This window comes from Malania oleifera, chromosome 4 (assembly GCF_029873635.1).
Source record: "Malania oleifera isolate guangnan ecotype guangnan chromosome 4, ASM2987363v1, whole genome shotgun sequence".
Taxonomy (NCBI): domain Eukaryota; kingdom Viridiplantae; phylum Streptophyta; class Magnoliopsida; order Santalales; family Ximeniaceae; genus Malania; species Malania oleifera.
In genome coordinates this window covers 112,352,220-112,377,732 of record NC_080420.1, presented here as the reverse complement: position 1 = coordinate 112,377,732, position 25,513 = coordinate 112,352,220, and the positions used below count along the sequence as shown (strand labels likewise).

Below are 25,513 nucleotides of genomic sequence, written 5' to 3'. Positions count from 1 at the left end.
GGCCGTTGTGCAGAAATATTGGCAGTAGCCAAATCTGTGTTACCAGCAGCATGAGGAGCAGGATTATTGGCAGCAAGTAGAGCAGAATTTTCCATAGTCTCATCCTCCTTTTTCTTCATCATCACACTCCGACAATCTTCTCATCGTATTTCAGAAAATACTTCCCCGAGTGGGGGTAGAGGCTGTCTCCCTAGGATTCTTCCCCTTACTTCATCAAACTCATCATTAAGTCCAGCCAAGAATTTAAAAATTCTTGCATTCTCCACCATCTTCTTATTGTGATTGCAACCAACAGGATTTTTCCATTCATAATCATTGAATAAATCTAGATCTTGCCATAGGCCTTTTAAGAACATTGAAATACCTTGTTACACTGCCATCTCCTTGATAAGTATCGCTGATCTTCTGCTTTAGGTCACAAATCTAAGAGTAATTCCCAAGGTAGAGTACATCTGACTCACATTGTCCTAGAGTTCCTTTGCAGTAGAATAGCACATGTAATTAGCACTAATCTCTTCATCCATAGCATTCACGAGCCATGCCATCACCATGGAATTTTCAGCATCCCATATAGCATAAGATGGGTCTGTCTTCTTGCTCTCCTTAGCTTCACCAGTCAAGTACCTTATCTTTCCTCTTCCACGAATATACATCTTGACAGATTGTGACCACCGCAGGAAGTTGGCCTCATTCAATCGTATATTGGTAATTTGGACAGAGTAAGGTTCAGAATGGGTAGGTCTGGTTTCAATTTTGGTTTCGAGTTTAGCTTTGTTTGAAGTTTTAGCCATGGCTACTGCAACAGAAGAGATTAGGGCAGAGTTGAACAAGGAAGAAAAACCTATAGAGATTAGGGTCAGATTGGAGCCGCCAAGGGAAACTAGGGTTTACACAAGGCCAAGAGCCATACCTAGCTCTGATACTATCTAGAATCAGATAGCTTCTTGTGGAAATAATTCTCATTAATCATAACATAGGTACAAGTCTATATAAATAGATGTACAACAAAAGAATAGAAGGAAAGAACCTAGAAGGAAAGAGCCAAAGATGCTAACTTCTAAGGAAACTAAATATTCTAGGATATTCACACATTTACAGCCGAGATTCTCTTAGAAAAATAGGAAAGTTGACTAAACAGATTTGAAACTTTCCAACAATAACATTATAAGGTAAATTATTGAATGAACATAGACACAATAAACTAGGCATAGCACCAGCCAAAGACAAGATAAGGGAGGGATGACTTAGATGGTTTGGGTATTTGAAATATGGACCTAGTATAGCACCTATAAGGAGGAACAAGTTAGTTATTGTTTATTTATTTATTTATTTATAGATACGCCAGGTTTCCTGGGCTTATGTGCCAGACTAATCCCACTCCTACGCTAGCCGTGCCCACAGCCAACACGTAAGAGGTAAATCCGGATGTGTGGTGCAAGCAGTAGGTTTCGAACCCTAGATCCACCTTTGCAAGCGGCCTTCTGGGACAAGTCCTTACCACTTGACCATATGCCTGGGGGCAACAAGTTAGTTATTGTTGCTGGTATTAAAAATGTAGGAGTTAGGGTAGACCTAAAATAACTTGGAATGAGATGGTGAAGACGAATTTAATAGCTCTTAAGCTAGAGGATCAAAATGCTCTCAATTGGGTGAATTGGCGGAAAAGGATTCATCTAGCTTACCCCGCCTAGTGGGACTTAAGGTTTGTTGTTGTTATTGTTGTAAGATCAATTAAACTTTGTAGTTAACCATTAACTTTTTTTTTTATTAGTGCGCCCAATATCCATGCAAATAGTGCTCCATTCATTGCTTCTTTTTAACACATCATTTTGAGATAATGTTGAAAATTTAGCATCTTCATCTTTATACTTGTCCTTTGCGCCTTAGTTAGTTGTCCATGGAGTAGTTATGGAGAAGTGTGGAACTGAAAAAAGTGTTGAACTTGATAAGTGTTGATAATAATTTTGAACCAAAAATTGCTAAAAGTTACAAGTACGATGTGTCTAAAAATTAAGTCATGATTATCAGTAGTCCTGTATTTTTAAAGGCATTCTTGAGTGTTATGGGCCAAACACTTCAAACCTTGTGAAGTGTATGCAGCACTAGTTAAAGCACTCTCGTTTAACTAGTCAGCCAAAAGTATACCGCAGTTTGCCACAAGAACACATTCATAACCATTGAATGCAAAGTATGTGGAAGTATTAAGCAAGCATGTAAGCAAATGGGAATTACATGGTAAACATCGAATCATTCATTAAAAACACTTCTATAGGCAACATGTGTTTAGCAAGGGAGGCAAGTAGGCTAAACATGTTTACAAATGCTAATGTGTTTTACCATGATTGATGAATGCTCACCTTCTCCTAAAGAGCTTTGTATGCTATTCTAGCTCTGACACTAGGAAACATTAAACTGATTGAGAGGTCATACTGCTATTTTACACTAAGATATAAACAAACTCAATGAATATACGATATACCCTATAATACTATTTACATGATGGTAACCCATCTATGTACACAAGGCAAGCAGTTGCAGGCAAGCATAATTCTGTAAGCAAGTTTGACTTGTGACATTCTCCCCCACATATGCGGTCAAGGTCCTCTTAGACTTTGACACTAACTACTTGTCAACTTTGTCCACGAATGGTTGCAAGTCTTTGTTGACATCCAATTGATTTCATCCCCAAAGCCTTTCCACTATACTAAGAACTCATACCGCTTCTTCCTTGATCATGTGAGCTCTTAGTTTGCAAGGATGATTTAAACTTCTCTTTTGTTAGGTTGTGCTGTGTTCAAGGTGCTTTGGTTAATTGACTTTTGCTTGGATCTTTAGTGTCGGCATTGAATAGCTTGAGGTAGCTACGTGAAACACAAGATTGACCTTTATACAAGTTGGAGGATCAATCTTGTAAGAGACCTTTAGCCAAGATGGATACAGGTCCTCTATATTTGTGAAGTATTCTCCTATCTTGACTCCATAGTGACTTCCACTGTTTTGGATAAAGCTTAACAAGCACCAAATTACCCACATTGAAGTGCAATGGTCTTCTCCATTGATCTGCCGACTTCTTCATTCACTTCGAAGCTTTCTCTAGGTAAGTTTGAGTGATCTTTGCATTCTTTCTCCATTCTTTGGTAAAGGGGTATGCTCTTGGGCTCTTTCCTCTGTACGAATCATCCATTGTGTGGGGTAATAATGACTGTTGGACTGTAACAAGCTCAAAAGGATTCTCGTTGGTTGTTGAGTTCTTTTGGGCATTGAAACAAAATTGAGCCACGTTGAGTAGTCACTCCCAATTCTTCTAGTTGACAGTGACAAAATATGCAAGTACTTTTCTAGTATTTTGTTAAATCTATCCATCATCCATTTGTTTGCGGGTGGTAGCTCAAAGGGATGTCAAGTTGTGAACTGAGGATTTTGAAGAGTTTTGACTTGAAGTTGCTTGAGAATCTTGAGTCTCAGTCAATGACAATGCTTAGGGGAACACCATAGTACTTCATAATATGTTCGAAAAACAATTGTGCTGTTTCCACTGTTGAATAGTACTTTGGTGCGGATCATGGTTGTTAAAATTGCGAATTGAATTATAGAATTGTACTCACCTTGACGATCCAGCTCCCATGGAAAATCGCATTTCAGTAGAATTGTTGCAGAATCGTACCTGAATCAGTGGAATCATCGAATCGGAATCATGAGTAGAATTGTAACAATTCTACAATTCTGCCTGGAATGGGTCTTTTCCCTCTTTGGGCTTGAATTGTAAGGCCCGGTATGTGTTTTTACTGTAAAAGAGGGCCCAAAGGTTTTACATTAAGCCCAAAATATTGAAATATAGGGCAAAAATAGCTACTAGTAGCTTTGTTCGACAGCTTATGTGTTCGATTCTTCGATCAGCAGCAAGGCAGCAACCAGCGAACCCTTCAAGCACTCTTGTCTCCCTCTGGACTCTCCTTTACTCTAGTTGACTACTTCTGTAAGGCTGTAACAGTCTTGTTCGTGTTCAATGTGCAGTTCAGCACTCGCCAGCAGCTCTAGTCAACAACTGAGGTGTTCGATACTTCGATCAGCAGCAAGGCAGCAACCAGCGAATTCTTTGAACACTCTTGTCTCCCTCTTTCTCTCCTCTGCTCTAGTCGACTACTCCTGTAAGGCTTCGATGTGCAGTTCAGCACTTGACAGTTGATTCTTCTGTCGGAACTAAGTTCTGATTGTTCTTTGGTGTTCAACTCCTTTCTTCAGTCCTCTTCTCTCTATTGAACACTTCAGCAGCCAGCAGAGTCAGCACTCCTCTCTATCAAATCCTTTCTTCCTCTTCTTTTTGCAGCTGTGCTTATTAAGCTTATAGTCTTAAGAATTGTCATAAAATTCCATATACATTTATTTTAAATATTTTTTAATTAAGCTTACTAATTGACTTATTAATTAAGATTATTAATTGACTTATTAATTAAGCTTATAGTCTTAAGAATTGTCATAAAATTCCATATATATTTATTTTAAATATATATTTTTTACATTGAAAATAGGATCTTACGATACTCTACCCGATTCTATCATCCAATCCTGCAGACCCCTCCAACGATCCTACATAGAATCCCGATTTTGACAACCTTGGTGTGGATATGAAAGTCTTGTACTTTGGAACCTGTCTATAACCACATGTATAGACCTTGCGTCTCCAACTTTGGGTAGGTTGGTGATAAAGTCAATGGAGACACTCTCCCACTGTCTCGTTGGTACTTGAAGAGACTCCAACAACCTTGTAATCTTCTTTTGCTCTTCCTTGTCTTGCTGGCAAGTAACTCAAGTTTGGGTATACTTGACCACTTCATCATGTTTGTGTGGGCAATAGTACCTCTGCTTCAATAATGCTAAAGTGTGATGCTATCTTGGATGCCTGCCACATGGTGTCGTGACACTCTCAGCAGTGTCTTCCTTATATCAACAGCTTGAAGCACAAAGACTTGGTTACCATATGTCATCAACAATTTACCTTCTAACAAGAATTGGGGTGCTTTACCATCTTCAACTAGCTTCATGAGGTTTTGGGCAATTAGATCTTTGACAAGGTTCTCCTTAATGTGCTCCTACATTGGGTAATGTTAGTTATTGTCAAGTGTGTCACCATTTTTAAGGCTGCAAGCTCGACCTTTCTGTGCAGTGCATTTGCGACTTGGTTCATCCACTTTGCCTTGGGCTTGAATGAGAAATCAAATTTTGATAGGGATTCTTGCCAATGGGTTTGCTTGGGAGACAACTTAGGCTGTGTAAAGAATTGACTAACAACCGTTGTGGGCCAATAATGTATATCAAGCCTTAACGCTGCCTCGCATGCGCAGATCAACAAAACATGGAGAGGTAAACAAGCAATGAGTAACACCCTTATTGGGGACACAATAATTTTTTTAACAAACTTACATTAAATGCGACCAACAAGACTAGAATCTAGGACCTCTTAGTAACCAGCTCTAATGCCATGTTAGACTACCACTTTACCTAAAAGCTTAAGCTATTAGGTTCTAGGCCAACATTGTTCATCAAGCCTTAACAGTAGGTAGTGCCGCTACATGTGAAGAAAATGTATCTTCATTTGCATCTTTTTCTCGAGCTGTGTGTTTCCTCTTTGCTTCACTAAGCTTACGACTTTTGTACATGGTAGGATGTCCATCTTGTAATAAGATTCCACCAATGACATGGTTTGATGCATCTGTCTGTACCTCAAAGAGGGCTTTTTGATGTCTGAAAGAGCAAGTACTAACTCTCACATCATGACTTTCTTCAAGTTGTCAAATGCTCCTTGGAACTTCTTTATCTTGTTCCACCTATGACTTTTTTCTGACATTTTTGTCGATTCAGTTCTCCTTAAATACCCCTCCACGGACTTCCAATAATAAGTGGCGAGTCCTAAAAAGGGATGTAGCTAGTTAATAGTTGTTGGGATCTTCCAATCCTGAATAGCACTCACCTTCTCTATATCCATCCAAGTACGACCTTGCTCCATTACATGACCCCAGGAATTTAATGCTTCTTTGAGTGAAACAACACCTCTCTTTCGTCAGATAAAGGTTGTTCTTTTTCAACCTATCAAACACCTTTCATAGATGTTCTTCATGTTCCTCTAGAGTGGAACTGAAGACGACAATTTCATCCAGGTACACCATGACAAACTTGTCGAGATACTTATGAAATACTTGGTTATCAACGCTAAATGTCGCTGCACATTCGTCAACACAAAGGACATCACCGAGAACTCATACGCTCTATATTGAGTAACAAAAGTGGTCTTCGACTCTCATCACCATTTGCTATTCTCACATGATAGTTGCTTGATTGTGAATCAAGTTTGGTAAAGTAGTTGGCATAGCTTCGCCGATGAAACAAATAAACAATCAATGATATGGGATGCTTGATGTGCACGGTCACCTTTTTTGAGCGTGCGGTAGTCCACACACATACACATGTTCCTATATGTTCCCTTTGAAACAACACTAGTACTCCGAATGGTGCAAGGTTATTCCTCAACTCTATTAACTTTAGAGTCTCCATTCAGTATTGGCCTTTTACTAGGAAGCTTCACCCTTGGTAACAACTCGATCTCATGCTCCACGCCTCGTCATGAAGGCAAGTTGTGAGGTAGCTTGTTTGTCTTCATAACTTTATACTCATCCAACAGTTTGGATGTTAGTAGGCATCCGCTCTTGGCCTTTGTCTTCATCAACCGCTAGTGTGGCCAAATCTGTCTTGACCGCTTCTTAAAACCCTTCTTAAGTGCATGGTCGAGAGGAACTTCTCATCATCCCCTTTCTTTGCAATGGCTTGTGCCATGCAATGGTGGTCTCCCATCAGACACAAAGAACTAGCAAACATAATTAATACCACCTTAGTTTTCCTTAAGAATTGCATTCCATGTATCACTTGGAATCATCCGTTGTGCACGACTGTGAAATTCATATGTCTTGTGCACTAAGCTTTATGTCACTTGCTTGGAAACTCCAAGAGTAGGTTGAATCACGGAGTTAATCACTTTCATGCATCTGGAGTCCTCTAATTTTGAGTTGTCTCTGCATTTATACTTGCTATACAGAATTATGGGTAGCCTTGGTAGCCGCATAGCATGGGTGCTTTTCCTAGTCCACAAACATTAACTCTTTTGCTCGGGTAACTTTATGTTCTTTTGCTTGCCTCTTCAATGTGTTGAGTAACTGCATTGCACTCATCCTCATCCATCCTTGGGTTTTCCTCCTCATCCTCATCATCCTCTTGTTCCCCTTTTACAATGGAAGCTCACATAAGTGATGGCTTATAAGGGGAATTAGCAACTCTATGAGAGTTTCGACATAAGAAGCATGTCGTCTTACCCTTACCACTGGGTGTGTTGAATGGCTGAGACGATGAATTTTTTTTTTTTGGGATTTGATGCCTTGGTGTTGGCTCCCCTGCTTTTGGATTTGCCCTTCCTGAAAGGCTTTCTGTTGTTTCCACCAATGCCACTCTCTTTGGAAACTATGGAGCTCTTTCCAGTATAGTTAGTTAAGCGTTCCATGGTAGCTTATGCAGTAGGCAAGTGTTGAACTCTTTGTCGATGAAGTTCTGCCCTTGTCCATGGGTTCAAATCCCTTGAAAAACTTGTCTTTCTTTGACATGCCTTCGATATCTAACATCAAAGTAGAGATTTTTTCACATATTCCGTGATAGTACCGATGTGTTTGAGATCTATCAGTTTGCATCGAGCCTTGTATTCAACATTCTTATTAAATAATTAGGCCTTGATCTTTTTCTTCAAGTGCGCTCAATAATAAATTATATGTTGTCCATTCTGTATTTCATCGTACTTGGTATGCCACGACAACTTAGTGTCACCACTCAAGCACATTGTTGATATTGATACTTTTGCCTTTTTTGAGTCGGTCCTTGCCATACGAAAGTATTTTTTCATGTCAAATAAGAAGTTCTCCAACTCCTTAGCATCATGTGCACCCATATACACTTGAGGTTTGGCACCATTTTTCTTTTATACTTTAACCCCATAGAGTTGGAATTTCTTATTGCATGAACCATGAGGTTCATCTTAGCATTGAGACCAGTCATCTGAATCTGTAAAGCTTCTATTGTAGCATGGAAGTCCTTTGAAATTTCCACATCCTTCCAATGCATCAACGTGATCAACAAGTTTAGCCATCTCCATGGCCATATTGTTAGCCATCTTAGCTTGCACCTCTAGAACTTCAATTCTCTCGGTATTGGTTGACTTGGTCTCTTACTAATGCTTCCCACAATCTCACAATATGAGGGCAACTAAATTCATGAAACAATTGACCAAGTGTTGATACCAATTGTCATAGGCCAAACACTTTACACCTCATGAAGGATTGTGTGGCACTAGTTAAAGTACTCTTGCTTGACTAGTCTAGAAGTATAACGCACGAGAACGCATTCACAACCATCAAATGCAAATTAAGCGGACACATTAAGCAAGCATGTAAGCTAATGATCATCATGCGGTAAACATTGAAGCAACATAATTCATTAACAACACCTTCGTAGGCAATGTGTATTTAGCGAGGAAGGAAAATAGGCTAAATATGTTTACAAATGATAATGAATTTTACCATGGTTGATGAACCCTCACCCTCTCCTAAAGAGATTTATATGCTATTCCAGCTCTGACTCTAGAAAACGTCAAACTAATTGACAAGTCATACTCCCTATGAACAAACTCAATGAATAAACCCTATACTACTATTTAGATGATGGTAACCCATCTTAGTACATAGGGTGAGTGGTTACAAGTGTTAAAGCTTGATATGCATTGTTTGCCCACAACCTAACAACTTAAGCTTTTAGGTAAAGTGGTAGTCTAACATGGTATTTAAGTTAGTTATGAGGAGGTCTTGGGTTCTAGTCGTCCGCATATATTGTTTGGTATTTAAAAAACTATTGCATTCCCTACAATGAGTGTTATTATAGTGTGTTTATCTCTCCATATGCTATTGGGCTGCACGTGAGGGGGAGTGTTAAAACTTGATTTACATTGTTGACCCACAACCTAACAGCTTAAGCTTTTAGGTAAAGTGGTAATCTAACAACAAGCAAACATAATGCCCCGAACAAGCTTGGATCGTGACATTGAGGCATAAGGTGCAACCGTGCAATGCACACTTTAAGATGTTTTGAGGCCAAAATACACTAAGATGTATTTTAAAAGGTGTAAATGCTAAAATGTTCAGGCATTTGGGGTCAGGGTATACACAATCTGAAGTGATGTTGAATATCTGAAGGCCGTGAAATTTTTTAATTAGGTAAGCTCTATGATGGGCGCATGGCAGTTGCCTGTAGTTCATGGGCAAGTATCCCTAGGCAGACTCTCTAAGCTATTTTTTAGGGACATAACGTGTTTTATTTTAATTATCTAATAAAATTCAAAATATTTAAATTTATATAATTATTTATATATATTTTAAATAAAAAAATAAATTCCCAAAACAGTTATGCTTCAAAGACTTGAGGCATATGTCTCACCTCGTCATGTATAAAATGCTTCGCTCTACACCTTTGTCTTTTAAAACACTGATAAGTACTCATGAAATAAGTGGTGTTTGGATACTCGATTTATTATAATTATACATGAATAATATTATTATCATAGGAACAATATTATTATATTTCAACATATAATTGATATACTATAGTGCATAAAAATTAGTGAGTGATTATTAATTTATGTTAATGCTTGCAACGGTAAGGTTGTCGCCGTGTGATCTAGAGGTCACGGGTTCGAGGTGTGGAAACAACATCTTGCAAAAATGTAAGGTAAGGTTGCGTACTATAAACCTGTTGTGGTCCGCCCCTTCACTGACCCCGCATACGCGGGAGCTTTATGCACCGGGCTGCCCCTTTTTTTTTGTACTAATATTATTAAATAAATTAGCATTTATAAATAATATTTCAATTAACATTTTAAATATTTTTTTAATTAATAGTTTAATTAATGTTTATGTTAGTTAACATTTTAATTATTTCCTACAATAATAGCAAGCCTTAAGTCGCACTAGATGGGGTCGGCTACATGAATCCTTTACGCCAATTCACCTGATCTAGAACATTTTCCTCTATTAGATTAAGAGCTATTGAATCCTTCCTCACTACCTCATTCCAAGTAATTTTAGTCCTACCCCTCTTTTCATGCCAAAAACCAGAACTAGCTCACTCCTCATAGGTGCTTTGCTAGGCCTATGTTTTAAATGTCCAAACCATTTAAGTCGTCCCTCCCTTATCTTGTTTTCAACCGGTGCTATGCCTAAATTTTTGTGTATATGTTCATTTCTTACTTTATCTTTTAATTTTAAACCACTTATCCACCTTAGCATATATATCTCAGCAACTTTCATTCTTTGTATTTGTTGTTTCTTAGTTGCCCAGCATTTTGATCCATAATGCATAGCTGACCTCATGACCGTCTTCTAAAATTTTCATTTTAATTTTAAAGGTATTTTACGACCACACAACACACATGACGCACTCCTCCATTTTACCCAACTTGTCGTAGTTCTATGTATTACATATTCTTCAATTCCCCCTTCAACTTGCATAATAGATCTAAGATATCTAAATATATCGGTGCTATTAATCTCTTGATTATTCAAGTTAATTTTCTCTCTGTTGCTACTCCTTACATTACAGAAATTACATTTCATATATTCAATCTTATTCCTACTTATCCTACACCCTTTAGACTCTAATGTGGCTGTCCAAAGTTCTAACTTAGATTCCACTCTGCTCCTACTATCATCAATCAACACGATATCATCTGCAAACAATATATACTAAGGGATCTCATCTTGAACATTCCTAGTAATTTCATCAATTATTAAAGTAATAAGATAAGTACCCAAAGAAGAACCTTGATGAACACCTATTGAGATTAGGAACTCTCTAGACTCTCCTCCTATGAACCTGACGCTAATCATTATTCTATCTTACATATCCTTTAATGACCTCCGTATATCTACTGCAAACTCCCTTCTTTTCTAATACCCACCAGTGCACTTCCCTAGGTATTCTATCATAAGCTTTCTCTAGATCAATAAAAATCATATTGAAGTCATTCTTCCTTTTTCCTAAACTTTTCCATTGAACTTCTTAAAAGATAAATAACTTCTGTTGTTGATAGGCATAAAACCAAAATTGATTTTTTGCAATCTTTGTTTCTAATCTTATTCCGTTTTCAATTACCCTTTCCCTTAATTTCATCGTATGACTCATAATCTTAATTCCATGATAGTTATTACACTTTTGAATGTCATCTTTGTTTTTATATATAGGTACTAACGTACTTTTCCTCCATTCTTCTAACATTTTCTTAATTTTAATAATATTATTGAATAGATTAGTTAACCAAATAATTCCTTTATCCCTTAAACATTTCCAAACTTCAATTAGTATTTTATTTGGTTCTATAGATTTCCCACTTTTCGTCCTTTTTAATACCATCTTAACTTCAAGGACTCAAATTTTACGAATAAATCTCCTATTTTTAATCTTCTCTTCATTTGTCACTTCCAAGTTCAATCTTTCATTTTGGTTTTCATTGAACAACTTAACAAAGTATCTCCGCCACCTTTCTTTTATGTGTTCTTCTCTAATTAAGACATTATCATTCTCATCCTTTATACATTTTACAATACCTAAATCTTTGTATTTTCTTTCTCTAGCTTTAGCATGTCTATAAATGTCTTTTTTTTTTTTTTCCCTTCTTTCGTATATAGCTTAGTATATAAAGTATCATAAGCTCTATGTTTAGCTTCATTGATAGTCTTTTTTTGCATTTTTTTTTTTTGCTTCTTTATATTTTTCAAGATTTTCTTTATTTCTACAATTTTGCCATATCTTAGATCAATTTCTTTTTGTCTTCATGACTTTTTGGACTTCTTTATCCCACCACCAACTTTATTTACTAAGTATCTTCCTTTAGACTCACCTAAAACTTCTTTTGCTATCCTTACGATAGAATTCGCCATTTTATTCCAAACAATATTTGCATCAACCTTCTCCCTTATTGTCCAATCACACTCTTTGTTCATTTTATCTACGAATTTTACTATATTATCTCCCTTCAAGTCCCACCATCTAGTTCTCTTGTATTGATTTATGCTACTCCTTCTCTTCCATTCTTTAATATGTACTAACACGAAGATTCTATGTTGCATAGCGAAATTTTCACCTAGAATAATTTTACAATCCTTACAAGATAAACGGTCCCTATTTTTAGTTAAAAGAAAATCTATTTGGCTTTTATTGTACTTACTTTTGAAAGTTTTTAAGTGTTCTTTTCCTCTTTTTTATAAAGCAAGTATTCAATATAATCAAATTGTAAGACATGGCAAAATATAAGATTGTATCACTGGACTCATTTTTATCTCCATATCCATGACCTCCATGTATTATCTTATATCCTATATTATCCTCCCCAACCATTCAAATTAGCTCCCATGAATGTCTTTTTAGACATCGGAATTCCTTGTAAAATACTATCCATATCTTCCCAAAATTGTCTTTTTAGGTTTTTTACTAAGCCTATTTGGGGAGCATATGCACTAATGGCGTTTACTATCTCTAGGCCTAAAACTAACATGATTGTAATGATCTTATCCTCTATTCTTTTAACATCTGCTACATTGTCTTTTAGATCTCTATCTACAATAATGCCCACCTCATTTTTATGTTTCTCTTTGCCAGTATACCAAAGTTTAAATCTTGATTTTTCAATTTCCCCGGCTTTCTCTCCTACCCATTTTTTCTCTTGAAGGAATACTAAATTAATTTTCCTTCTAAACATTATTTCCTCTATTTCTATGCTTTTTCCTGTAAGAGTCCCTACATTTGAAGTTGCTAATCTTATCTTAGTTTCTTGTACTAACTTATTAACCCTCCCCCTTTTATACTGACCTGGTCTATTCCCTTGATCTAGGTGATTTTGGTAAGAATACATGATAAAAAGATCTGACAAAGTTTTATGTTGGTTGTTAGCTACCTAACACAAACCTTGCTCCTTTATCCGGGCTTGGAACCAGCTATGTGTACAAAGACTTTGTGTTACACAGGCGAAGTACACGTTTGTGTTTTTTTTTTTTTTTTTGTTTTAACAAACTTATTTCACAAAGACGGTTTTCTAAGTTACACCCTACAACTATTAGAAACTACTCACACAATACAATGCATTACAAAAAAAAATAAAATAAAATTTAAAGTATACAGTTTTGAGTGTGCATCCAAGCTATAGACTAAAATCCACGCAACAATACTTTTTGAAAATAAATAACAAATAAAATTTGTTATATTCCAAGACTTGCAAATGAAAACTCAAAAACACAAAAAACAAATATTAAACCTACAAATCCTAAAAACAAAATCATCACAACTAACCAACTATTGAAAAAAAAAGTATATTAATAACAATAATAAGAAAAGAAATAATAAGAGAGGAGAAGATCTCGTGGGTGGCTGAAACGAAAAAGGTGAAGACAACTGCTTGAAAAATACCCTTTGATGCAGGAAAATTGATGCTGCTAACAAGAATTAATTGAAGATTATTTAAGAATATTTTAATTATTTCCTATTAACTACTAATATTATAAAATAGTTTATGATTTATTATATTAATTTATGTTTATAACATTATTAGTTTCTTAATATTTCCTATAATTCATTTATCCTCCTTACTTTGTAATGTTTTTAGTCTTGCCTTAATGAAGTTTTTGTTAATGTAAAAAAACATATTTTTATATAATTCATTGCTAATTTCTAACTAATAAATTAATATCCATTAGGGATAGAGGTGAAGAAGCCATGGCTATGCACCACCAAGCAACGGTTCTTTTTTTTTTTTTTTTTCAATAAGCATAGGAACATGCCAAAAAACACTTTTTTATATATGCATTTATGTAAGTGATTAGTACCATAAGAACTTTTTTTAAGAGCTGCTGTTAAACAAGGATGTTGCCCCTATTGAAAACCAGAGGAGCTTTGTTGGAGCCCTAGCAGATTCACAATCCTCATTGAACCTTTCTCCCAACCTCCCATTGCTCCTAGCCTTTGTCACCTTGTTTTCTGGACATCTCAGGCCTTCTCAACATTGATCGTGGCTAGGGTCAAAGCCTCTTCTTTGTTGGAGTATCATTTTCTCTTTCAAAGGTTCAAATCCAAGTTCTCGAAGGGTTGAAGTATTTGGGTCTTTGCTCAATGGACGCTTAGAGGCGACGTTGCTCCAACAACGAAAGCTGCATCACCTACGCTGCACTAATGCTTCCTGAATATTGCTCCGATGCCATTGTGAGTTTTTTCTAGGAGCTAGTAAGATGTAATAGTTCTCTCTCTCGCTCAAAGGAATTTCAATAATTCTCTTTACTCTCAGTGTAGACCATGTGCTGATAGCTTTGATGATGGGGGTTCATTCAGTCTAGAACAAAGGGAAATCCTTTGATTTGAGATTATATAAAGTAGGAAGTCGGAGTTTTGTTTGTTCTCAAGAAGAATTGGCAGCGTAATAGTTGAGTCCAATTTTCCTCAGCTGCAGTAAAATGGTTCTCACAGGGGTTCTCAATCTCTTGCTGGAAGTTTAATAAAAAGGGTTTTTGTAGCTTTTGGGTGGGTTTTGTTGATTATTGGATGGTGATTCATGCGATGAGGGCAGGGAAGTTCCTGGAATTAAGGCAAAGTTGGAGAGGCAAAAATACTCTGTCTTTGTCTTTGAAGGATCTAAAGGCAATGGGTGGTTTTGGTTTGGGGAACAGTTTGGCGCTTTGTTGAGCTCTTGTATGGCAGACACTGATGGAGTTGATGGCAAAAAGAGTAATGAGAATTGATCCTGGAGTCAAATAGCATCAGGAAAAATCGATGATAATGGAGTTCATTCAATTCCAAAATTTGGTGCTTGCCTGATTCCTAATGATGGAGCCCAGTTGTTTCTTAAGGATGGAGTTTGCTTGATCCCCAAGCACGTGTTGGAGGTGGTGTGTGTTTGATGCAGAGGTAGGATGCAAAAGGAGAAAACTCTACATGATCAATGGATGCTGCTTAGAAGGTTCCGGTGAAGGAGGCTAGACCAGAGGTGGCTAGGGTTTTCTGCATGGAAGATGGGATGATGAAAGTTGGGTAGGATGGGTCTTGGTTTCTGACGATTAATATAGACATGGGCCAGCTGTTTGAGAGCAATAAAGGCCTATTAAAATTTCTGATGGGCCTATTTGTTAAGGAGGTCCAAGAGCAGAATAAATTGCAGTCGGGCCAATTGGTTGGGCAGAAGTAAAAAAGAAGGCCTTATGAAAAGCTATGAGGCTGCGGGAACTAATCTTTCCTCAGAACATAAGAAAGATGTGTGTTTTAGAACTTAGATTGTCTTCAAACAAGATCTATGGTGGCCAAGGGGAGAGAAGCAGTTGCTTGAAAACAAAAAAGAAATGAAGGCGGAGTAAGATACATGGGTTGCTAAAAATTCTACTAATTTTCTAGGGAGTGGTAAGTCTCCTATTCTGGAGAAGAATGATAGTAGGCAGGATTCTAGGATTGAGTTTGGGGGATCTTCCTAAAAATTTTAATTCTTGTGGAGGTGAAAATGGGGACGTTATTGTTGGTTCAAAAGGGAATTCAGATGATAAGGAAGTCAATTGGGAGAATTTGAAGAGTCGAAAGGTTTACGCTTGTCAAATGGAAGTGCAATTGTGTTTTGAAAAGAGGAAAGAGGAAGCATTTTGAAGATAATCAGGGTTCTTCTGATGATTAAAAAAAAAAAAACTATTAAAAGGCAGGGGGGGGGGGGGGGGGGGAATGTTTCGGAGGATGATAGCTAGGCAGTAGTAGTTTTGAATGTGAGAAGGGTTTACTTTTAGATAAAATTCGGAAGCAGCAAGGATATTCTCCCACCTCCTCTTTTGATTGTCTCAAGGATTTATCTTATGTGCCGCCTCCTCCTCTTGAAGGTTTAGATGGAATTAATATTTTTGAGTATAATGTTTCTAAAGAACGGAAGATAAAAGATGGAATTCCCACTCCAGTTCAAGAATATGTTGAGAAAGACATTCAAACTCAGCATTTGTTGGATAACTTGGGCCTCACATTGTTTTATCATCGAAGAATGAAGTTAGCTCGATGGTGGTGAATCTTAGGCGAAGAAGGGTTAGAGGGAATTAGCGAATTTGAAGTGTTTGGTGAATTATGATGGGAAGGGATTAAAGAGGGATTTTCTTGGATTGTTTCAACTTTTTTATTTTTAATTTTAATTTTATTTTTATACTTTTATTTTTGCTTTTGATTTTGCTTTTTCTTTTTTAACGTTTTAGTATCCTCATGATGATTGTATGTTCTCTTTCTTGATACACCCAATACCCAATAGATGCTCATGGATTGACTTTATGCTTTGAAAATTTTGGTAGATTTGAGATAGAACTTATCTCTTGAGTTGATCATGCAGGTAATTTTTGATTTTTTTTTATAGTTTTTTGTTTGTTCTTTTGTTCGTTTATTTTCTTATTTAATTATTTTTTTAAAGACAATTAACTTTTGCCATATCTGCTTAATGCCTAATAAGTAAACATAAGTTCACCGGTGCCTAGAGTAGTTCTCTATCTTGTTTCTTTTACTTCTCTTTTCTTTTCTATTTTTTTGTAAGCAAGTTCTCAATCTTGCTTCTCAATTGAAAAAAACTTCAATATCTAGCAGCAGGTTAAAATTATAGTTCTCTTGTTTGCTTCATTTTTTGTTAATAAATTTATGTTTTACTTATTTAAACCTTTACACTAACACTTAGTGGGTTCTTTTCTATTGAACTAATGCTGATGTGGGATGAGAAACGGGTGTTTGGATGGATCAAGGGTCAATAGATTACTGGGTCCTTAACCCAAATGTGCTTACTTAGTTGTTTACTAGGTGTGTTTAGTTTAATTGTAGTAGGAGGATTATGTTTTCTGGGGCCTTTTTGTAATATTTGTGTATTTTAGGGGTATGTTTGTAGTTTTAGGAGTATATATGTATTTTCTTGTGTTATTAAATAGGCTTTCTTATAAATAATGTGTGAAAACCAGGAGATGGTTATTGTTGAATTTATCAAGGCCAATTTATGTGTGTATCAGCAAGCATATTCCCCATTCCACTCTCAGTGGCTCTTGTTTTCTTCTCACTCACATCCTTTCTTATACTTTTTCTTTTCTTAGTTCTCTTTGTCACAATCAATAGCTTCTTCTTCTGCAGAAAGAGTGTCCTGTCTCTATTAGGCAGTATCTTCTGACTTTGGAAAGTTTCAATCATGAAAGTATCTCAGCTGCCTAAGTCATGCATCCAGCAGCGTGCTTGCATGTTCATCTTTAGTAAATTCATTTGATTCATCCAGCAGGTTTTCCCATGCATTCAAAAATTAAGCGGCTCTAGTTCTGCCTCTTCTATAGCAGTCAACTACTCGACCCATCAATGCTGCCTTTGTAGCAGCCCACTTAAGGAGTCTGCAACAGTTGGCTCATAAATGGTTTCTCCCAGGGGTGCAAGCACACATTCTGTCCACAAATTCTCGACAGACATCACTATCAGAAAAATTTTAAAGCCAAAAAGATAAGAGAATACATTTTCTACCCTTAGTTTTAGGATCTTGTGTAAGATTAAACAGTGCTTGTTTTGTGAGCCCTCCTTGTTCTAACCTAAACCTACTAATTTTTGGTAAAGCTTCACAAGTGAAGCTGAAATTAGTATAGTATATAGGTAATAAAGTAATCTGGTTTTTCTGTTTATATAGAAGTAGCTTCCTCCTAAATCTGTGATGGGAAGAATGGCTTTTAGTGTAGGAAACTCAAACTCTTGTTTTGTTTGCTTAAAACCCTTCAGGCTCCTTTAGTTGTGGAAAACTATTTTTATTTTCCATTCTATTTTTCCAAAAAATTAATTTAAAATTTTTTTAGCTAATTATTCATTTTTACAACATTTGTGTGAAATAAATAAATGATAATTAACAATTTTGACACTATTTGCTTGTGAAAATAGTTTTATTTTTCATTTCTAATTTTTCAAATAATTACAAAAAATGCCATCTTGTTTAGTTGTTCTTCAATTTTCCAAATTTATATAGAAAACTTGGACAATATGTTTTTATTATTTTTCTAGATTTCTAACTCTTACTTTGCATATAGGAGCATGGAATTTGGATCTTGGAGTTTAATTTGTGTTGGTTATATATATAGTTTCTTTTAAATCCACAATTCCAAATTCAAGCCTCAAAATCCATGATCCGAAATATTACATTATATGATTTTTGGAAAATTAAAAACAATTTGTCTTTCTTATAAGTATTTTGAAATCTAGAAACAAAAAAAGAAAAATTATTTTGCACATTTAAACAAACTCTTTATTTTCTATTTTTTAATACCAATCTTAATAAACTAAAAATTGACTAAAATTTATATATTTCATTGGAAAACTAAAAAATGGAAAAAGGAAAATATTTTCCACAGCTAAACGGACCATCCTTTTTTTTTTTTTTTTCCTGCCACACACACACACACAAAATCTGTTACATATGCAAGATTTTATATGTATAATATGTTTTATATTATACGTACTGTATAATCTGTTACACAATTTTGCAGTTTTCTGTTATATAATTCTGTTTTTTCAGATCAGTGTTTTAAAAGGCTCAATCGAGGCTCGCCTCAAGGCAAGGCATGCTTAAAATACCTTGAGGCTCAATCTAAAATACCAAATTCCAAAAAGGCTAACGTAGTACATGCTGAGGCTTACGCATTTTTACAAAAAAGCACACCTTTTGCACCTTTTTAGTTGAAACTTGTGCATTTTGGGTGTGTGATTCTCAAGTTAGAATTGGTTAGAAAATTTTAACTACATGTTTGTACAAAAGGAATGTCATAATATGAGTTTATTTCTAAAACTCTTGAACCTCATCCTTTCCAAAATAACTGGGCTTGAATCTTATGTCATGAAAATAGTTTGAACTTTGTAATGGTATAACTATCTCTTGTCATGATTTATGTCATGTATTCAAGTTAGCAATTTTTGAATGACCAACAAGTATTTTACAAAGTACATCTAGTTTTTCTTTTTTACATTATAATTATGATTTTCTTAAATATTACTTTATTTTAAATATATATAATTTATTTAACAAATTTTTATCTTAAAAAACAAATTCTCAAAAGGCTTACGTCCCAACGCCTTAAGGCTTACGCCTCACCTTTCGAGGGTTAAAATGCCTCGGCTTACGCCTTCGCCTTTTAAAACATTGTTTTCAGATATATATAATCTGTTTGATATATGTTTCATTTATATATATAATCTGTTATGTGTGTGTGTACATATGTACATATTAGGATGTTATATATGATATAATTTTGTTTTTTCCTCCTATTATATATATTATATGTTATATGTAATTCTGCTATGTTTGTAATCAATTATATACATATATGTATATATACATGTAAAATCACTAAAATGTAAATAATTTGTTTTATATATATATATAATCTTTTATATGTACATTTTTGGCTGTTAAGAGCTTCCATATTCTCCTCTTTTCTAGGTTAGGCATAGTTTTTCACCCAGGCCTGATCTCCTTTCTTCGATCTTCAATGAAATTTCTGTGTCAAAAGCACAAATGATGACATTGGTATTGAGAGAAATAGTGCAATTTTTATATATTTTATTATTATTTTTAATGAAATAAAGCTGTGCAGCTCTACTGCTTTTCATGATTTCTAGACTTGGAGGTTGGGTGCTTGTATCTATTCACTTGTTGCACTTTGAGCCTAGTGTTTAGGGCATTCATGAGATTACGGTAAGCGTATGGGACTGCTTGCCCTCTTACATAAATAGTTAAGAGTTCAGTTTGATTGATTAATATATAGCAGTGTTAATAATTGAGAAGTAATTTGTGTCAAAACACTTGTATAGTTAGAGCTTTAATAGGCTCCTTGTTCAACAAGAAAAAAGAAAAGAAAAAAGGAAGTGATTTGGAATTTGAAATGGTGATATCGAAGTCAAACCACATAACTTTTTTCTTTAGAAATTGATTTCCAAAACTAGAATATTCTGCTGGAAACTTTGCCGAATTATTGTGTAACTGCAGCCACGGTTAAAGAAAATCTATAAAGTCGTATGAAAAGCAAGGTGTAGTCCCAAGAGTGGGGGTGAATTGGATTTTAAAACTTTCTTTTAATTCCTATGAGCACTTCTTCTTGATTAATCAATTTTAGACTTGTTTGTTTAATTTACCAATCACACAAGAACTTAGTTCCTTTATTTAATCCACAACCACACAACTATTCAATCATTCAAGTAATCAATCAACCACAATTTGAAAACAAACAACCAAATGATTTGCCAAGCACAAGTTACCTGTAGTACAATTTAGATTGATGGAAATTTGCAAGATTCAACACTCTTTGAAATATAAACACAAACTACTCAATATCAAATTTTAAACCATTCAATCATAATATAGCTTTTGTTGTTAGCCCAGGTATATAAATTTGAATCAAGCCTTGTATATATGAAATGGTTTCTCCAATGCAATCCACAACTCAAATCCCAAACAACTCAGAATTTAAATAACCTCTTGGTTAATTTTTCTTTGGGTGTTAACCAACCAACGTATTTCCTTTTGAGGTTTCCGCAAAAGTTTGATCAACCAACGTACTCCCTTTCGATTTCCGCAATCCCAAATTAAAATTAAACCTTAAGTTTATTTAACTTCCATATTACGTAGTTTGTATGATTTAGATATTTAAAACATCAACGCAGTTGTATATGTACTGAAAATAAAGAGCAAGGGAAAGATAGAGTGAGACCGGGATTTTTACGAGGTTCGGCTTATACCCAACCTACGTCCTCGCCTTTGGCAACCACCAAAGGATTCACTAAACCTGTTCCTTTACCGGCGAAACAAACCTTTGCACACTCCTTCGATAGGCTAGAGTCCGCCTTTCCAAACGATGTACCCTTGTTCGGTCACTCCTTCAAATAGGCTAGAGCCCACCTCTCTAAGCAATATCCCCTTGCTTAGTCAACGATCCAAACAATCCTTGGAACATCCAAGAATTACAAGAAACAAGATATAATCTGCGTACAAATATACTCTCACAAAGAGCAAGTTAGTATAATTTCAGCACTATATACTTTAATGTAGAAATATCAATATGAAATAGAATGAAACCCAAGTGTAGAATTCACCAATATCCTTCTTAGATAAGGATTAGCAGTAGGAATTCAGATAAGGAAGGATCATCACTTCAGAATATCTCAGCAAAAGAGTTTTGCAATGAGTGAACAAAAGAACTTTGTAAGAACAAGAGTGCTTTTAGCTTCTCAAACGGATTTTTCAATTCATGGTGTATTTTGATTTGCAAAACCATGTATTTATAAGCTTTCAAAAGGGTTTTCTTGTTGCCCAAGTTTACTTGGAGTATTTCCCAATTTTTTAAAAAGTTTGGAGTACAAGAAATATAAGTTTGGATTTAAACACTTTTAAAAAATATGACCGTTAACAGTGTTCAGACGTTTGAACTTTCGAGTTCAATCGTCTGAGGTGGTTCTGCCTCTTTAAAAAACCTTTAGCAAAAACTTCAGATGACTAAACTTAATCTTCAGTCAACTGAAGATATCTTCAGACGATCGAGGTTTAAGGGTCAGACGACCGAAGTGTCCAGTTTAGTCTTCTGATGTTCCACTGTGAACAGTGTTCAGTTGGCTGACAGCTTCAACCCTGCTTCAGTATTTTAGTCATAACTTTTTCTATTCAACTTCAAATTAGGTGTTCTTGATGTCAAAAGAAAGCTAAGAGAAAATCCTACAACTTTCATGTTGAACACTTTTTAAAATAAGGAGTTTTTGATAGAGAAAATTGCACCTCAATGTGGATGTATGAAAAATGACAGCAATTGGGAAATCCTCTTTTTGGTGTTTTTCATTCCAAAAATGATTCTAATTTTTTTGAAACAATTTTTGACCTTATAAAAATATTTTCCAAATATGTTAAAAGTTATCTAGGTCCAAGAAATCAACTTAAGAGCTTCATAATATTTCAAACTATATTTAAACATTAAAGTACTTACATGAAGACTTCTAAGACTTTTCACATTCTAGGTTCTTGAGTCTTCATGCTTTGTCTTTCTTTGAGCTCTTTCTCTTTGCTTTTCTTTTGCTCTTTTGACTTCTCACTTTTCTTTGGCTTATCATCCATGTCCTTATTTTCTTCAAACTTTAAAATATCATCTTTAAATCCATGTTTTGACTCTTTTAAGCTTCATTTGATTATTGTGAGCACTTTGACCTTGTTTTCTCATATACGAGCCCTGAGATAACATTACTCACACAAATACGTTAAGTTCCACATGTTTGTTAGCATCAAAACAAGATAACAAGATTTTAAGCCTTGTAAGGCCAACATCTTATCGTGCTGTTATTTTTAGGGCTCCCTCACTGCAATTAGGAGAATTAGCTTTTAAAAGTATCGTAACTTTTTCCTGGTCACGGGCAGCGACAACTTGTTTCATATTCATAAATTGATATCAACCATGACCAAACTCCCAGTTGGCTTACACTTAAAATGCATCACCATCCCCATCTCCATCAACACACTGTCATCCCACCTCTCGTACTTGCTGTTTCCCTCGTCTCTTCTCTCATTACTTTTTTCGACAACTTCAACTCCTCTGATATTCTTCATTGACTCTTCCGATCAGAAATAAGTTACAGCAAATAATTGCAGTCATACCTGGTGTCTTACATTTGTGTTCCAATGATAGCTTCACTGGATTGAAGGATTGACTCCTAATGTCATTTGCAAACATGGATGGTCCTAATTTCCAGAATCATTGACCAAATAAAGGGAAGCTTCTGCTGTTACGTCCCCATAATATTGAAACCCATGAAGAATTGCAGTAGCACTATTGAGTGTGCCACTTATATAACAATTGTGGTTTTACCGTGTGGTTTTCTGTATTAATGATGAATATTATTTTACTATAGAAGGTATATATTCAAGAATCTAACAGCTGAAAGTTATAGAAATAAGCAAGAAACTCTATTGTTTTACTGCATATAATGAGCCTAAAAACACGCGTTGCACATAATAGGGGAACAAAGGAACTCTAAAACCTTGTGTATATTCCTTTGCAAATCAACATTCTTGTAAAATCATGGTATCTTCAACCAGGTCAATAATTAACTCGTTTGGTTTAATATTTGATTTATATTTGATAAATTATTGAGTTCATTAAATTTTCAAATTAGAGGTTTGAGTCGATCCATTGACCTCCATTTGGCTGCTGATAAAACTGAACAGAAGGAACAAAATGATTGGAACGAGAAATAGAAACTTTAAGATCTTTGCATTTCATCTAATTCTGTTTGCTGATAATGAAAAAGCCCACCTCAACAATCCTAGCTGCTCTATTAGACCTGGGAGGTTTTAGTTTTCCAGGATCTCAAACAATGGAAATGTCAGGAATGGAGAGTCCAATTTAGCATTTTGACTTATATTTCATTTTCTTGCATCTTTTCAGTGACCAAATTGTTTATTGGTGATCGTTCCTTAATGATTAGCGTTGTTCTTGTTCTAGAGTGGAGTGAAGGGTCAGCTGAAATTTAGACAATGCTTGCTAAACTTTGTCAACATCCGTCTGATCACTGTATTCTTTGTTTCTTAAATAATTCACTATCTTTGCTGGCTTAGTTGTATACTTCTGCACATAAGATTGACATACAAATGCCCAAACTCTGTGGTAGTTTGATGTCTTCATGCATATCTTACTTCGTATATATTGCTATTTAAATGTTAACTTCTCATAATATCTGTGTGGGGTTTATTAATCTGGCCTTCATTTTTCTGAATTAAGATAAGTAAACAAATTCATAAATTAACTTTTTGTTGTATTTGTTATGAAGGCAAAGGTGTTTGGAAGAGCTTCTGGGGGATGATGGAACAAGTTTAGATGATCATTGCCTCATTGGTAATGTTTTCAAGTATGTTTCTGTATCTTTGTTTTTCTACCTTTAGTTTTAGGGAGGGATGTGGTTTACATATGGTAAAGTAGGATCTACTTATAATTAGCCATTCACATAATTTCATTTTGAATTCCTTCATTAATCTTGTAAATGCTACTTTTAAATGACTTCTTATATTTTATCGTGGATAATGTTTTGTTCATAAAATTGGGTTTCTTATAAACATTTCTTGTCAATTTTATTTTAGAATTATTTGTATACAGTGGCCTTATTCTCGGCATTTAATATCAAGGAACTGTCATTAAGACGTAATGATTTTTTTATCACTTGATTTGTGCATGATTTTTAATTATATACATTTATTTCATTTCATATGTCAAAACGAAATCAAATTATTTTCACAAGTTGGGAAATGACTAATGTGGCTGCAATCTTCTAATTAATCTAAATATGCATAAAATGTAATTGCATTATTATTTTTAATATCCATTGGGAGTGTCATAAAGTTCGTTCATAAAGAGTAAATCAGCCTCATCCATTACTTACAGAATGTCAATCATTGTAATACATGGGAAGAGTATTTGATTAAAGAGTATAACTGCTACGATTGTGCTATTGATAGTTTCTAATTAAGTGGGAGTTTTCTGTACTAGATGGAATTTGGGTAAGTGTTCTTATGTGGCCAATATAGTTATTATGTTTTATCATCCACTTGTTGGGCCAAGTGGGAATGTTGGAAATGTCACTACATGTTTCCAAAAGGGGACTTACATCTCCCAAAAGAGATCTAATGTGGCCCAATGACATATATAAAGTTGTATATGTATGTGAATTCATTGGATGATAAAGTTAATTGCTAGTACTAATTTCTAAATTACTTTAGTGTTGATACACACATTCTTTGATAGGAGAAAATCTTTTAAGTTTCCCATGCATGATTGATAGGGCCCCTACTACTATTATATAAAGACCTATGACATACCATCAAAGGTAAGGTGATAAGGAATTGTAATGATTTATTGATCTCCATTTTTGCATAATTGCGATAGAACTTGGATTGCTTCATCATTACTCAAGAGATTGAATTAGTGTTGGAACTAATCATTTGAGCAACAAAGCACTAAGGGTAAATATGATTATTTTGCTATGTATATACTAGAATATCCAATATGGCAAACATTGTATAAGATTTTTTGAAGTACGAACTTGAAAATTATAAGAAAATACTATAGCACGTATAAAAATTAGCATTTTGCATTAACAAAATCTAACAAAAAAATGTCATCAAAACATAGATCACTTGCACGTCAATTTTGCTTTTTGAAGACTATTAATTGCAAAATACAAAAGCTTAACATCAATACTTCAAGAAAAAACAATTTGCATTTTAGAATACAAATTAGCTTTCAGAAAATACAGAAAATGCAAAAGAACAATATTAGAGCTCGATATATATCACGATATAAAGCAAGAAGTTACAATTTTGTTGAACAAGCTAGGTCAAAGGAGTGCC

The 25,513-nt window shown here is 35.0% G+C and overlaps 1 protein-coding gene across 8 annotated transcripts in view; it reads left to right on the top strand.

The window, feature by feature from the left end:
• The window catches only part of LOC131153138 (F-box protein At4g12382-like), a 47,097-nt gene extending 22,890 nt beyond the window's left edge, over positions 1 to 24,207 (top strand). For all 8 annotated transcript variants that reach the window (XM_058105229.1, XM_058105226.1, XM_058105219.1 and 5 more), the window contains one exon: positions 23,941 to 24,207. The gene's annotated coding sequence lies outside the window, so the exon portion shown is untranslated. The remainder of the gene's footprint in view (positions 1 to 23,940) is intronic.
• Positions 24,208 to 25,513: the final 1,306 nt, after the last annotated feature.